At 41.5% G+C, this 16,042-nt stretch overlaps 1 protein-coding gene across 2 annotated transcripts in view; it reads left to right on the top strand.

Annotated features, from left to right (window-relative positions):
• Positions 1-16,042, top strand: part of FNDC3B (fibronectin type III domain containing 3B) — a 467,960-nt gene that overhangs the window by 74,272 nt on the left and 377,646 nt on the right. The window contains exon 2 of one of the 2 annotated variants that reach the window (XM_077487969.1): positions 360-508. The exons of the other annotated variant lie outside the window; for it this stretch is intronic. The gene's annotated coding sequence lies outside the window, so the exon portion shown is untranslated. The remainder of the gene's footprint in view (positions 1-359; positions 509-16,042) is intronic. 2 annotated transcript variants of the gene reach the window in all.

Raw genomic sequence — 16,042 nt, 5'->3', positions numbered from 1 at the left:
GAATCCAGCCTTACAAGAGCCACAGCCGCAGATATTGACATCACAGTTCAACTCCCTCCTCCTCCCCCTGTAGAGGAGAGAGGAGTGGAGAATTGCGCATGCACAGTAGTGTTCACGCAATGGCGGTGGCAGCACCCGACAGCTGATGGAAACATCAGCTGCGGTGCCAACATCGCTGGACTCCAGGACAGGTAAGTGTGCTATTATTAAAAACCAGCAGCTGCAGTATGTGCAGCTGCTGGTTTTTAATTTTTGCAGCAGTGGGCGGACCTCCACTTTAACAGGCAGGTTCTAAAAAACATGTATTGTATAAAAGTTTTAAGGATGCATCTCTTACATCCTGCTCCTCTCCCCCCTAGATATCCTCCAGCACAGAAATGAGGCAGGGGCTCTATCTGACTTTCTGCAGAGTCTGACATACACTGTGAGAAGCTCGCAGTGTGCAGTGAAATCAGAATACGCCGTTTTAATACAGGAGAGGGGCCTGTACATCTGTGCAAAACTGAAGGTAAGGCTTGCGTTCTTTTCTGCTTTTTTTTTTTGTGTAATTTAAAGACTTTTAGAAAACAAGAGAACAAAAATTTAACAAAACGTCTAATTCCATATAAGCATGACTTATAGAATACATGGAAGATTGCCATTAAAAAAAGTGCAATTTATTAACTGACAGTGCAACTATAGAGGCCAAACATAAAACTGTCTAATCAAGTGTACATGTACGTAAATATCAATTAAGGTACTGAACCATATCTATTTCCATACCAAGTAAGCCAGTGATGCCAATTGGCTTACATTGAGAGTAAGTTTCCCCTAATAGACGGTAACATTCATTCATACATGCAGCGGGTATGCACTATGGTGACCACCTCTGAGCAGAGAGGTATATCAGAAGTTTTCCGGTGGTACTTTTTGATCTTGATGCATACAGGATTCTTACGGGGGCAATGACAGACAGACATTGATAGACATTAACAGGTGCATTTTATGTGATATAAAGCAAAAAAAAGGGAATACAATACAAAACCAAATCATGGTTAGTACAAAAATGGTTACAGATCAAAATAATACAACACAGATAGGATCTCTAATTCGTATGAGAGCAACCATCACATAGTAACACCATAGGTAGTTCATAGGAACAATCCCAAAGGGAAAGCAGTTTAAGTTCCTCAAACACATAGTCTAAGCTCAGATAATTCAACCCATAAATGTCCCTATTGTAAAGAAGAAGTTAGTAGGGTAAACAAAAGGGAGGAAAAAATGAGGAAAAGGAAGAAGGTGTGTGTGTGTGGGGGGGGGGGGGGAACCCAAAGGGGAAAAAGAGAGAAGCAGAGAGTATCACAAAGACAGCCCTCTAGCCTTCACCCATGCGACATTGACCTTTTAAGGCTGGATTCACATATGTGGGGTGCGAATTGAAGCTCCGTTTTCACAGCTATTTGACAAAGTAGTTCAGAGTTTCAGATCAGTTTTTGATCAGGATCAGGTCAGGTTTACATCAGAATCAGGTCAGGATTTTATCCTGTTCACAACTGAATGATGTGTGATTCAGAAGCGTTCCCCTAGAAGTCAATGGGCCTGAATTCGCACCTGAGCTGGACTGCACTGCTCAGAAAATTGACGGGACTCTTTCACACTAAATCTGAACTCCGGCTGCACCGGACATGTGTGGACAGGCACGATAGAAAGCAGTGTTCTTTCACATGTCACGCGAATTGGATGCAGTTCAAAACACATCCAATTCACATAAGCGTTAACCTAGCCTCTAAGAGTTAGACCTGTGTGAGATTTCCTTAGAAGCTGATATAAGGATACGTCCTGAACGTTTGCATGTTTCTTTGGAGTGGAAGGTTTGGTGGAAGTTGGCTGTGGAGAGAAGTTGTAGCACCCCATTGTTGGTAATTGACAGCAACAAAAAATTAGGTTGAGTTAACCCTCCTGGCGGTAATCCTGAGTGTGGCTCGGGTTTAAATTTCAGTACCATTAGCAATAACCCCAAGCCGCACTCTGGATTGCATTGCAGATCACCAGGATCCTGTGATGTCCTCCACCGGATCCTCTGCCCGATGCTCTGTGTTCCGGACTTCGTTCCCTGCGAGTGGCACAACGCGTGGGGGTGGAGCCTGGCGGCAAATTCAAAAAGTACAAAAAACAGAACACATACAGTACACTTTAATCTTATAGATTACATTACTGTATCAAATAATTTCACCTACCTTTTGTCCCCAATGCTTTGTCCAGTGCCGTGTATGCACTTTTATATGATATATACTGTTCTTTCTACCTGGAAACTTGAGAATGTCCATAGCAACCAAAAAGTGTCTCTTTATATCAAAAGTGGTTTTAGACCAGATAGAAAACAGCGATAGTAAATTAGAATCACTTGCAGAATTGAGCGGTAGTAAATCGAGGGGAAATTATTTTTATTACTATTATATTATTATTTTTTATAATTATTTATACCGTAGGTATTTATTATATTATAATTTATGATTTCGTGTTTCAAATATTATCATACCCGGGCTGTCTACTAGACTCTAATATTAAGTGTGTTAATATTAAGAATTACAGGCCTACAATATGAAATGCCAAATTTCCATGCAAAACAATGTACCGCTTTGAGATTCAAAAATCTGACATAATCGTACCACCAGGGAGGTTACACTAGCAATCCAGGAACTAGCCAGCATTGGGACTGGCAGCTCAGGAATAAAGGCACTTTTGGTCAGAATCAGGTTACAAACATTGGTCCAGACAAGCAGCAGTTTCAGATTGTAGGTCACAAGCCAAAGGGCAAAACCAGAAAGCATGTTTTAATTACTGTCAAGCCTGACGAATCAGTCTCAGTTGTGGTCCCTATGAATCAGTATGGAGAAATGTCAAATTGTGCTAAGAGTAAAGAGTGTTTTCAATGAACACATATTATGAGGATATTATTGCAGTAAACACCTGAAACATAGTTTTGATGTGATTTTCACAACCTTACATGCTTGTTTCTCCTCCATATATTGTTATTGTATCAAATGTAGAGAATTGTAAAATAACCTTTAGATGAAGCTCTGTAACAAATTGCAATTTCTGTTTCTCTTTGTTAAACAACTGTTGAAGTTAGATGTTAACCACACAGGGTAGGTAAGTTGGCAGACACACAGTGGTTGATTAGCTACAGGCTGTTTTTCTTAGCTTAGTGAATGAAGTGAAGTTCTGATGATTTCCATCATCCAATCATGTGCAAGCACAATTGCTGTTTATTTTTTCCCTTGCACATGATTGGGTATTCTTTGATTGTGAATTTGCACCACATTCATTAAACACTTGCCGACCGCGCTATAGCTGAATGAGGGCTACCGTTCTGGGAGGGTGTCTATTGACGTCCTCCCATAACCGTGTCCTCTGCTGTGCACACACAGCACGCTTTGCGATCATTGTGTCCTTCGGACACATCGAGGTAAAGAGCCAATCACAGTGGCCCCTTAATCTTATGTCCAATCACAGCTGATCACAATGTTAACACAATTGCCAGGTATTGGCATTCCTTTTCCCAAGCTGACACAGTGTAAGGTGAGGGGAGCCGGTAACCGGCAAGTGTGAAAGGGGGCATTTACACTGATAATCAGGGCACTGATCATCATTGTCCTGATGATCAGTGCAGCCCCAACAGTACCCATCAGTTCTGCCAATCAGTGCCCATCGGTGCTGCCATACAGTGCACACCAGTGCCGCCTCATCAGTGCCCATCAGTGCTGCCTATCAGTGGCACCTAATTAGTGCCCATCAGTGCTGCCTATCAGTGCCCATCAGTGCTGCTTTATCAGCACACATCAGCAGGATGGAGAAGGAGAAAAATTACCTATTTGCAAAATTTTATAACAGAAACTAAGAAAAACTTTTTTTTTTTTCAAAACTTTTTTTTTTCAAAACTTTTTTTTTTGTTTGTTTATCAAAAAAAAAAAAAGTGGTGATTAACCTCCCTGGCGGTATGATTCAGTCTGGATTTAAGATTCAGTCTGGATTTAGGTGCTGAAAGCGGTACAATTATTTTGCATGGAAATTTGGCGTCTTATATTGTAGTCCTGTAATTCTTAGGAATAACTCTCTTAAATATGTTCAAACCAGAGTCTAGTAGACATCCCGGGTATGATAAAATTTATAATATAATAAAGAATAATAAAAAATATTCAATAATGTAATCAAATCCTAAAACACTGAAAAAGGAACACTTTCTGGTTGCTATGGACAATCTCCAAATTCCAGGCAGAAAAAAACTGTATTTATAATATAAAAGTGCATGCAGGGCACTGCACAGACCACTAGGGACAAAGGGGGTGTGTAATTTTGTAATGCAGCGCTGTAATCTGTAAGATTACAGTGCTGTGTGTGTTTTGTGTACTTTTACTTTTTTGAATTTGCCGCCGTTCTCCGCTCCCGTGCGCCATAACGTCGCAGGGAACGGAGCTCAGTGGCATTCGGCACTGTGAATCGAGCGGAGGACAACTCGATCACACAGCGTGGAGAACATCGCTGGATCCAGGGGACAAGGTAAGTAAGTCTCACTGTGTCCTCCCCTGCATCCAGCGAAGCGATCCCGAGTCTGGCTCGGGGTTACCACTCCTATCAGTAAATTCCTAACCCGAGCCAGACTGGGGATTACCGCTAGGGGGGTTAAATACCACAAAAAGAAAACTCTGTGAAAATAAATGATAAAAATGTCATATGTGCACAGTATTGCAATTGTTATTCAAAGTGTGACAGCGCTGAAAGCTGAAAATTGGCCTGGGCAGGAAGGGGGTAAAAGTGTCCAGTAGGCAAGTAGAAAGAAAAATTCTCCTATTTACCCCATAGACTTACATTGTTAGAAGGAGCAGTAAAGCACACCCATAATGTGGCCCTTTTAGCATAGGATCGAGTCATTATAAATCATTCAGTCTAGCTTTGTTACCATGCATAATTGAATGTAGCCCTGGTCATTTTTCGACTTGGTGAGTGTACTGCTTTTTTTACCTCTATATTCAGATATCTTTGATTACCGTTTTTATCGATGTATAACACGCACCCCAAGTTTAGGAGGGAATTTTAAGGAAAACATTTTTTAGGAGGGAAGTTTAAAGAAAAAAAACTTACATTTAAATGCATATCAATGCAGCCTTATCAGTGTCCATCTGCAGCTTTGTCCATCAATGCACCCTTGTCAGTGCCATTTGTAGCCTTTTCCATCATTGCACCCTTGTCAGTGTCATATGCAGCTTTGTCATGCAGCCTTGTCATGCAGCCTTGTCCATCATTGTACCCTTGTCAGTGTCATTTTCAGCCTTGTCCGTTTTATTTGCAGCTTTTATTTTTAAAGATGGCGCCACTGAGATACAGAGCCGGATGTCCTGTGTATCTCGGCGGCACTCCATAGTTCTTGTCCGCCTTCGGCCCTTCTCGTCGGCTTTCGGCTGCCTTCGGCCATTCTCGTCAGCTTTCGCCCGCTGTCGAGAAGGGTCGAAGGTGGCCGAAAGCCACAGAGAAGGGCCGAAAGGTGGCCGAAAGCCACAGAGAAGGGCCGAAGGTGGCCAAAAGCCGGCAAGAAGGGCCCGAAGGCAGCTGAAAGCTGCCCAGAGGTTCCAAAATGTTGGAGGATCGGCGTATAACACGCACCCATGATTTTGCCCTGATTTTAAGGGGAAAAAACTGCGTGTTATATGCCGATAAATACGGTATGTTTACAGAATAAAAATAATTCTTTCTTCCCCTTCCTAGTACATTCTTAACCCTGTATCAGCCTAAACCTTCTTTTTAGTAGTGGGGAATAGTTAGTATTTATGCAAGGAATTTATTGTTGTCTTTGTTTCCCTTGGAGAGATTTGCCTCCATTTCTATGTGGTCACTAAACAAGGGAGTAAAAAGAATATCTCCAATGGTGACATACAGTAGAGTTGGTAAATGTTCTATTCCCTCTCTGTGACCTTTTTTAGGAGATTTTGTTGGAGATTCACCTTGATTTCTGTGTGTTCACAAGAACAAGAAGACAGAGTGACACAGAGCAATAAGTTCTGTAGGGGATGTAAACCTTTCCAATTGTTCCTAATGATGTTGGATGTTTACTTTCAATAAGTGTATTTAAAGCCCAACTTCAAGGATTTTTCCATTCAGCCTGCCAGTTGATTCAGATTCCTCCATCCATGCTATACAGCACAGGTGAAAAAATCTCCCACTACAGCTTTAGTATTTTGACAGCTGGCAGGGCTGCCAAAACAGTCAAATATCTGCAGAATTTGATTGGATGCAGCCTCTGTTCTGTTCAAACCTTTCAACAGGGTCCTTGAAGAAAAGTTGATTGAACCATCAATTTTTTTGGCCAGCAAGGCCACCCATCGGGCAAATTTCAGCTTGTTCCTCAGGAAATGGTAAAAAGTTGCACAGTGTATGGGTAGCTTTAGAAAAAAAATATATACCCTTGCAGTGGGTCCCATTCCCCGTATTGCAGGAGTTAAATGCTCTTATATATAGCGTGTACAAGAACAGGCATTGTTTCTCTAAACCCTGCTCCAGCACTGTCCTCATCTTCCTGAAGGTTGGGTCTGTGGTTGGTCCCACAGCGCCATTACCTACAATGCGGGCTATTAACACTGTATTGTAATTGGTTGGGGCAGTGTGTAACCACAGACGGAAGCACCTTATGCCGCGTACACACGACTGGACTTTTCAACATCAAAAGTCAGACGGAACAATTCCGGCAGACTATTTGATCGTGTGTGGGCTGCAGCGGACTTTTGATTTGCAAAAGTCTGACAGACTTTAGAAATGGAACATGTTTCAAATTTTTCTGCCAGAACTCCGCCGGACCCAGTTCCTACCGAGAAATCCGCTCGTGTGTATGCTAGTCTGACGGACAAAAACTGACGCTAGGGCAGCTATTGGCTACTGGCTATGAACTTCCTTATTCTAGTCCGGTCGTACGTCATCACTTTCGAATCCGTCGGACTTTGGTGTGATTGTGTGTGGCCAAGTCCGTTCATTCGGAAAGTCCGTCAGAACTCTGTCAGAACTCCGTCAGAACTCCGTCGAAAGTCTGTCGGACCTAAGTCCGGTCGTGTGTACGCGGCATTAGAGAGGAGGCTGTGGGGGACTGGTTGCACTACTGTGGGGACCTGGAAGGAGTTCATAATAAGGTTAGTATTGAATTGTTATTCCAGCACTCTAAGCCCTTGTACACACGGTTGGACATCCCAACAACAAAATCCGTCAGATTTTGTCCGAAACTTGTGTTGCATACACATGGTCAGACAAAGCTGTGATCGTTCAGAACGTGGTGACGTTATTTCGGTATGGCGGGACTACGTTCAGGTTAGTAGCCAATAGCTTTGGTCTAGGAATTTGATCTGAGCATGCGTGGCACTTTATCCGATCGGAATTCTCTACAAACGATAGGACAAAGTCCCATCGGACCATGTTGTCAGAAAATTTTATAGCCCAGCTCTAAAACTTTGTTGGTCGGATATTCCGACAGAAACAGTCCGATTGAGCCCACACACGGTCGGATTATCCGATAACACGGTCCGATCGGACATTTTTCATCGGAATGTCCAACCGTGTGTACAAGGGCTTAGATGTAATTTTTTAATCCCTGGAGTTTGGCTTTAAAAATTACCTTAAAGCAGAGTTTCACCCAAAAGTGGAACCTCCGCTTATTTACTCCTCCCCCCCCCCCTCCGGTGACACATTTGGCACCTTTCAGAGGAGAGGAGGGACGGGTCCCCATCCCCACATCTAGGAGACGGCGCAGTGGCACCGTCCCTTGGAAGTCTTATTATTAGTATACAGTCTTAGTATTTGTAGCTGATTACTTTTTTTTTCCCGGTGGAACTCTTTAAACTGAAAATGACTGCCGGGGGATTGCTGCGCTGAAACAAAACATACCTCTTTTAGTAAATATCCATGTCCTCATTAACCTAAACAGTCTCTTCTGCTCTCTATACTATAGGTCTACAGGAATAAATGTTGATGTAGTAATTGCAGCGACCTACATAGCATTCCTCTTAGTCAGGTGTCTGTGGTTCAGGAGTTGCATCATTTGAGGATTAATTTATTTTATGTAACAGTCTGAGGCATAAATAATTGCAGGATCATTCCAGAGATCTGAAAAAAATGTAAATTAATTGGCTTAATACAATGCTCATCATTGATATGTTTTGTGCTTTTTATATCTAACATTTATTTTATGAAGGTAGATTTGTATTTATTAAGGATTGCTGCCAACATTTAACTGAACTGGCAAAACTCAGAACATTAAATAAAATTATACCTTAGGAAGACCACAGTGAAGATTTACATATGCATCAGGAGAACTGGCTTAGGGCTCATGCAGACTGCATCTCAAATGAGCTCAAAGACAGGGCTCCTAAAGGCTTTTGAGCTTTCTTTAGCTCTCGTTTTTTTCTGCCTGGAAACTCCCCTCCACGTTAGCCAATGTGTCCATGCACACTATGGTTATTTCAGGAGTTTACAGGCACATGCTTTTGCAGGCAGAAAAAAATCCAAACTTGCATTTTTGAGAGGTGCTTTCGAATAGAAAAGACGCCCTAGTGCCCAAAAACACACATAAAAGCATGAAAAAGCTCAAAGAAGCTCAAAGATGCACAAAAAAAAGATAAAATGAGCTGATGGGAGGGTTTGTGAAAAAAAACAAAAACGCTTGTGCTCAAATACGCTCAAAAAAGCATAAAGAAGTTTAATAAAAACACGCAAAGGAACACAAAAAAGTACAAGCTTCTTCCAGCTTTTAGCCACAGAAATAAAAGCTCAAATGCAGTTTTGAGCTGCAGTGTGCATGAGCCCTTAGAAAGCAGAGGATGGGTGGCACAGTGGTGTAGTGGTTAGCACTCTCACCTAGCAGTAAAAAGGGTTGCTGGTTTGAATCCCAACCATGACACTACCTGCCTGGAGTTTGCATGTTCTTCCTGTGCCTGTGTGGGTTTCCTTCGGGTGCTCCGGTTTCCTCCCACACTCCAAAGACATGCTGGTAGGTTAATTGGCTTCTGTCCAAAATTGGCCCTAGTATATGAATGTGAGTTGGGGACCTTGGATTGTGGGCTCCTTGAGGGTAGGGACCGATGTGAGTGTACGGTGTACAAAGTATAGGGATAGGGACAATTGTAGACACTCGCTCAGGATGGACTGGTATTTTTATTTAACCTTACTAACTATGTAACTATGGTGTTCTATTTCTTCAATTAATGTATGCTATGGTTAAAGGCCAACTTCATGAATTAAGAAGAAAACTACCCCAGGGGATAAAGGTACATCCCCCACTAAAGTCAGTTCTTATGCTACCCCATTTGTGGGTGGTCCCTCAACCTCATCATGAACAATGCAGGGCCATTACCCCCTATTGTATGTGGTGGGGGCAAGCGGGCAACTGCGGCTAGAAGTGCCTTAGAGAGGAGGCAGTGGGGACACAGTTGCACTGCTGAGCAAAGCCTGCTAGAGCATAGAATAGGATACATATTTACTCCTTATTTTGGCACCCCTGCACATGTAAGTATTTAATGCGTGTAGTGTTGGGGGGAAGGGGGCAATTGCAAAGGTAGATTTTGTTTTCTGATTCCTGGACTTGGGCTTTATGAATAAAAGGTAGTTTATGGCCAGTTTGATCAGTGCTGAGGGCCAGGGCCATTGCAAGGTCGGAGATAGCCAGTGATAAAACCTTCATATCTGGGTCTGTACCTGGACCTGGACCTCTGGTGTAGAACATTCCATGTAGGCAGCAGTGTGACTGAATCCACAAAGGTGAATGTGGCAGTCCTTCCAGATTTAAATGCATGCTTAGAAAATTAAAAGAAGCCTCTGCTAGTTTGTGGCTGGAAACTATTGGGTTTGCCATTATCCAATGATTGCATTTCTTTTTTCATTTTGTGTGAAGATTCACAAGGTGCACATTGCTTAGGAAGCTTGCGGACAGGTATGGCACTGACTTTCTGTAAATACATAAGCTGAGTACAGTATTGTGTCAAAAAATGAATACAGGCTGGAGATTTCATTGAAGCTTCAAACAGCTGTCTTGTGCTGCTGAGTTAGCATTTTTGTAGTGACATGTTAAAGCATAACCCGCACATTGCTAGGGCAAATAATCTTTATGTAAAATATGCTGTGGAATTCTTGGCATTTATTATAAAGTACATTACATGTGTGGTTGTATAATACCATGTAGAAGAATTTTGTACATGTGTGAGCTTATGGATTCCATCTAGTAAAAATGTAGTTCAGCATAAACACACTATAAGATCAGTCTCAGTTTTTAAAGTAAATGACAAGTTCTACCAGTTCAGGCTATGCCAACTGAACAGGTGAAGAGAGGACTGACATTTTTTGGCCTGGGAGGCAAACTCAATCTAATATGCCCTTTAAGGGTCTGTGTTGATGGGTTTTTGTTCTCTTCAAGTGGGTTTTGCATTTCTATATAAGTTTGTGGGAATGCAAAACCATAAGCAGGTCAGATGCAGGCCAGAATTTGATCAACTACAAGCTCTACAAGACTCTGGTCCGGCCGCTCTCCAGTTCTGGGCACCAGTCCTCAGGAAGGATGTACTGGAAATGGAGCGAGTACAAAGAAGGGCAATAAAACGGTAATAAAAGGTCTGGAGGATATTAGTTATGAAGAAAGGTTGTAAGCACTGAACTTATTCTCTCTGGAGTAGAGACACTTGAGAGGGGATATGATTTCAATATACAAATACCGTACTGGTGACCCCACAATATGGATAAAACTTTTTCGTGGAAGGGAGTTTAACAAGACTCGTGGCCGCTCATTAAAATTAGAAGGAAAGAGGTTTAACCTTAAACCAAGTAGAGGATTCTTTACTGTAAGAGCGGCAAGGATGTGGAATTCCCTTCTATAGGCGGTGGTCTCAGCAGGGAGCATCGATGGTTTCAAGAAACTATTAGCTAACCACCTGTAATACTGATATATAATCACACATAGAGGTTGGACTTGATGGACTTGTGTCTTTTTTGGACCTCACCTACTATGTAACTATGTAACAAGTCAAATGCACCTGTCCACCAATTCTGAATGATCTCAGAAGCATTTCAATCCGATTATGTCACACTGAGTGAGGCTCAATAGCTAAAAGCTCCTTCTTTTTACCGTATCAATAGGGATGGAGGTCATCTGGCCTCATTTAAAGTCCCAACATTTTCTCTGCAATCAATAGCTAAAAGTATACCCAAAAAGTGTGCTGTGGTTGCCCTAGTAATGGATGGGATGCAATGCTAGTGAATGTGGTTTATTGTAACACCTTTTCACATATTCTAAATGAGAAAATAGTTGATGAGCTGAAAAAGATGACTAATGTTCTGGCAGTGTTACAGATTTACCTAAATAAAATACTAAATGAAATAAAACTCCATCATTCAGCCCTTTAACAAATGAGCAAAAAACATTTCCCAGTTTTGTAGTCTTCCAGCAGTGCTGTCCTTTGCACCCTATGCCGTGTACACGCGACCGGACTTTCCGGCAGACTAGGTCCGACAGACTTTCGGCGGACTTCCGACGGACTTTCCGAATGAACGGACTTGGCCGCACACAATCACAACAAAGTCTGATGGATTTGAACGTGATGACATACGACCAAACTAGTATAAAGAAGTTCATAGCCATTAGCCAATAGCTGCCCTAGTGTCGGTTTTCATCCGTCGGACTAGCATACAGACGAACGGATTTTTTGCGATATGGCACTGTGTTGCTTTAACTGACAATTCCACAGTCATGCAACGTTTTACCCATACAAAGTTGATACCCTTTTTTTTCCCAAAAATAGAGCTTTCTTTTGGTGGAATTTGACCACCTCTGCAGTTTTTATTTCTTGAGCTATTAACAAAAAAAGACTGACATTTAAAAAAAAAAAAAAAAAAATTATATTCTGCTATAATACATATCCCCCCCACAAAAAAATAAATAAATAAATAAATATATATATATATATATATATATATATATATATATATATATATATATATATAAATGTATTCATCAGTTTAGGCCAATATGTATTCTTCTACATATATTTTTGGTAAAAAGCGTATATTGCTTGGTTTGCACAAAAGTTATAGCTATGGATTAGATTTATGGATTTTTCTTTTTTTTATTGATTTTACTGGTAATGATGGCAATCTATGATTTTTAGTGGGACTGCGACATTGTGGTGGACAAATCTGACCCTAATGACACTTTTTGGGGACCAGTGACACAATACAAAAAAATGCAAAAAAAATGCACTGATCAATGTATAAATGACACTGACAGGGCGATCAAGGGGTTAACTGTGTTCCCTGGGTGTGTTTTGACTGTGTGGGAGATGGGCTTACTGGAACAACATAGAGATCGCTGTTCCTGATCACTAGGAACAGCAGATCTCCCCTGTCAGGATGGGGATCCACCTTGTTTACATAGACAGATCCCCGTTCTGCCTCTCTGTACTGTGATCGTGGGTAACCTACGCACACCCACTGTATCTCATGCATGTACCAACATACATGTGCAGACCATCAGTTCCCGTGACCGGACCACCCCGCCATAGTATATGTGTGGTGGACGGTCTTGAAGTGGTTAACCATGGTTTGATGGAAAGAAAATTGCTTGATTTCCCCCACCAACACAGTCAATATTACCTCCCTTTTGCTGTGCTATTGCATTCTGACAGCGGGAGGTTTTCCGACATCATAATACAGTGATCAGTGCTGGCAGCGCTCGAACAAAAAAAATTCCAACTGGTTTGTCGACTTCATTGCAACCAGCCTGCCCATAGATGGATCAACATTCAGCCAGTCTCTGCTGAACCTTCAAATTTCGATCTGTCTATGGCAGTCTTATTTTTTAGACAAAATATTGCCTGGTGGTGAAAGAGAAAATGAGAGTAAGGCTAGGTTTCCACTAGTGTGACTTTTCATGTGATTTGGGTCTGAAAAGTCACACGACAAGTCGTACCCCATGATTTGAGTACCGTTCATATCTGTGTGACTTCAAGATGCAGCAACTTCAAAGTAGTCCCTGCGCTACGTTGGTCCCACTTTGATGTGACTTGAGGTCCATAGACCTCAAGAATACACAGGCATTACTTCAAGTCGCCGCAAAAAATCATGGAAAAATCACGCAACTTTAGGGACGCAATAGTGGAAACATAGCCTAAAACAGGTTCCATCATTGGTATCAGTAAAAAACAAATAATCCCTATCTCTTATGTTAGGGAGAATAAATAAATTGCATATCTGTGCAATTTAGAGTAAGAATGTCCAATTGTTGGTGTCAGTGGAATTAAATAAACCCCATTGTAGGTGTCAACGCTGTATGGCTGGTGTCAGTGGGAGCAAGAATAGATTCTGTGTTTGCATTGGTGTTTAGTGGGTATTTTTTTATTTCATCTGAGGCTGCTTTGCCTCTTTTCCTCCCTCTGAGCAGAACTGTATTGTAGCGGTTGAGCAGGAGATCACTTGCAGTGCAGGATGGTGGAAAGCAAAGTGTTGTGGCACTGGTCAGCCACTGCCACACTGTGCAATGTCGCGGATCCTATGAGACATAGACAGTGCATGACAGTGTACAAATCTGGCATCTACATTAATAGATTAAAACAGTAGATGTATTCAGTATTTTACTGAGTGGTGTACAGTACAGTAGAACTAATGTAACACAAAAGTAAGGCCAAATATATCAATATTATTGCATTTACAACTAGTATTTGAAAAACTCAAAATATTTGAAGCAATATCCATAAGAATATATACCTTTCAGTCCAGGCCAATGCCTCATATATTGTATGCAGGCCAATGATCCACCTGTTAGTGATGACATTCTGCCCCTGGCCAGTAAACTTTAATGACAAAGTTTACACAGTGAGGGTGGGTTCACATATATATGCGGCTGCGGTTTGCAGTCCGGAGTCCGATGCGTTTCTGTTCACCGGTACAGATTTTTCCCTGAATTTGCACTTGAACTGGACCCAAAAACACATAGGGCCCTTTTCAAAACCACACTGCGGCCACCCAACGCATGTGAACCGGCTCTTTTGAAAGCCGGTCACATTCACATGCTATGCGTTTAAAACGCATCCAATTCGCATATATGTGAACCCAGCCTAAGAGTACTGCAAAGGCACAAGTGACATGCTGACCTCATACATTTGGCTCTACGTCAGGCCCCACTAAATTCTTCCAAAACCTTCAATGTCCCACCACAAAAAAAAAAGATTTTATGTATACACTAAAAGTGTGGGAATGCAAAATATGGTGTTTGGTGTTTAGTAGAAGAAAAAACTTTTGGGTATAAGTTGTTAAAAGGAAGAAAAAATACCTACACCTTGATGTCAGTGGGAGTAATAATATATGGGGGGGGGTTGAAGTGTGCTAGGGGCTCTGGATGGGTAACTGTAGAGGGGAGGATGGGGTTCTGGAGGTAGTTAGGGAACTCTGCAGCAGGCTTGGTGGCCCTGTGGGGGATAAGGGTTCTGGAGGGGCCAACTGTGATGGATAGGGTCTAAGGAAAGAGCTGGTGACTTGGCAAGGGCACTGCAGGGGCTGAAAGGCACTGTAGGACACTTTTGGAGGTTGGGGGCCAAGTAGGGGTCTGGGGGCTTTGCAGCAAGATGTGGAGCACTGTAGGAGGTGGAATATTGGTAATTGGAAGGACTACGTCCTTTACTGTTGATTAGGGACTCTTTCACACTGCTATGTTGCATATGTGTTTTTTCGGCGGTGCGCTGTGTTTATTATTCATTTTGGCACGTTTGCGTTTTTCCTCTGGACATGTGACTGACCGGACCGTGTGCTGCAATCACCCGTGTGGGGGGGGGATGCAAACCTTGCTGTTTGTGTCTATCGATATGAGGGGGGATTTTAAATGAGACATGTGACATGGACGAGTCAATAACGTATTTATTGCAGACAAATTTTCAAACTGCAATCTGTACATACATGATTGTGAAGGAATAAAATATATACACACATCAGAGTACACAGTGCAATTAATATACAGGACAAGCATCATAGCACATATTAATATATAGTAATAGCCGATAAGTATTCCATATCGTGAAATCAAAAAAGGTTTGGATATTGCATGGTATGGTATGAAAAAAATTAAACCATATCTTAAAAGTATAGCTGCATCAAGTAAGCTTTACGTGTTTCGTGGATTCCTTCCACTTCCTCAGGAGAAGATGCATACCATGTCTGCAAAAAATATGCATATATATAAAAAAATTAAAATTTGTACCAATATGGTCTAAATGTTATGAACTCAAATGTATCAGGGAAGAAATGATAGCCAAAAAAGTATATAAACATTTCTGGGATACTTACATATCAGCTAAAATAAAAAACGGTACTGAAAGTAGAGGGCCGCCAGAATTGTCTTCCACGGGAGCTGTGGTGATGGGGACCCAAAGGGAGAAGCCAGGCGCACATAAAAGTACCCCAAAGGAGCAGGAATTCCCATAGTATGGTCTGTGGAGATGTATGATAGTAACTCCAAATGATCTTAAAAAAAAAAAAAAAAGTAATGTGACATAAAAATATATTATATTAAACAAAGCCACTGTCAAACTATGACAGTGACCACTGTGACTTTGATGGGAAGGAGATCAGGTGTGACAAGGGTACATAGCATAGACCATAGCCCAAAAAAGACAAGGAATGACACTGGTGAAGGAGACATTGCATGGACCATGCAAACTCCTGTGAATAAAACATTAGTGATAAAGATCTGTAATACATGTTCATGTACATTAGGAAATGTAAATAATGGTTAAGATAAGTAAATATAACATATCTTTCTATCTTTTTACGAATGCAAGCAGCAAAAGGCTTAAATATAGTCAATGTTGATTGAGAAAGTTTAGTTTAGGTAAGTATAAATAGGTTTTGGAGTTTTTTTTTCATGTAAATAGATTGGAGGGGAAAGGCTAGGCACAATATTGGCCCAGAGATGGGCCTTAAACGGCATAATAAAGACCAAAATATATTAGGGCTCTAATTGCAAGAAAACTAAAAGGATCATTAGAGTTTTAGA

This window comes from Lithobates pipiens, unplaced genomic scaffold (genome assembly GCF_037356315.1).
Source record: "Lithobates pipiens isolate NorthernLeopardFrog02 unplaced genomic scaffold, aLitPip1_a1.2 Scaffold_18, whole genome shotgun sequence".
In the NCBI taxonomy this organism is placed as follows: Eukaryota; Metazoa; Chordata; class Amphibia; order Anura; family Ranidae; genus Lithobates; species Lithobates pipiens.
The sequence above is the reverse complement of the archived record's forward strand: the minus strand, read 5'-3'. Positions and strand labels throughout refer to the sequence as shown.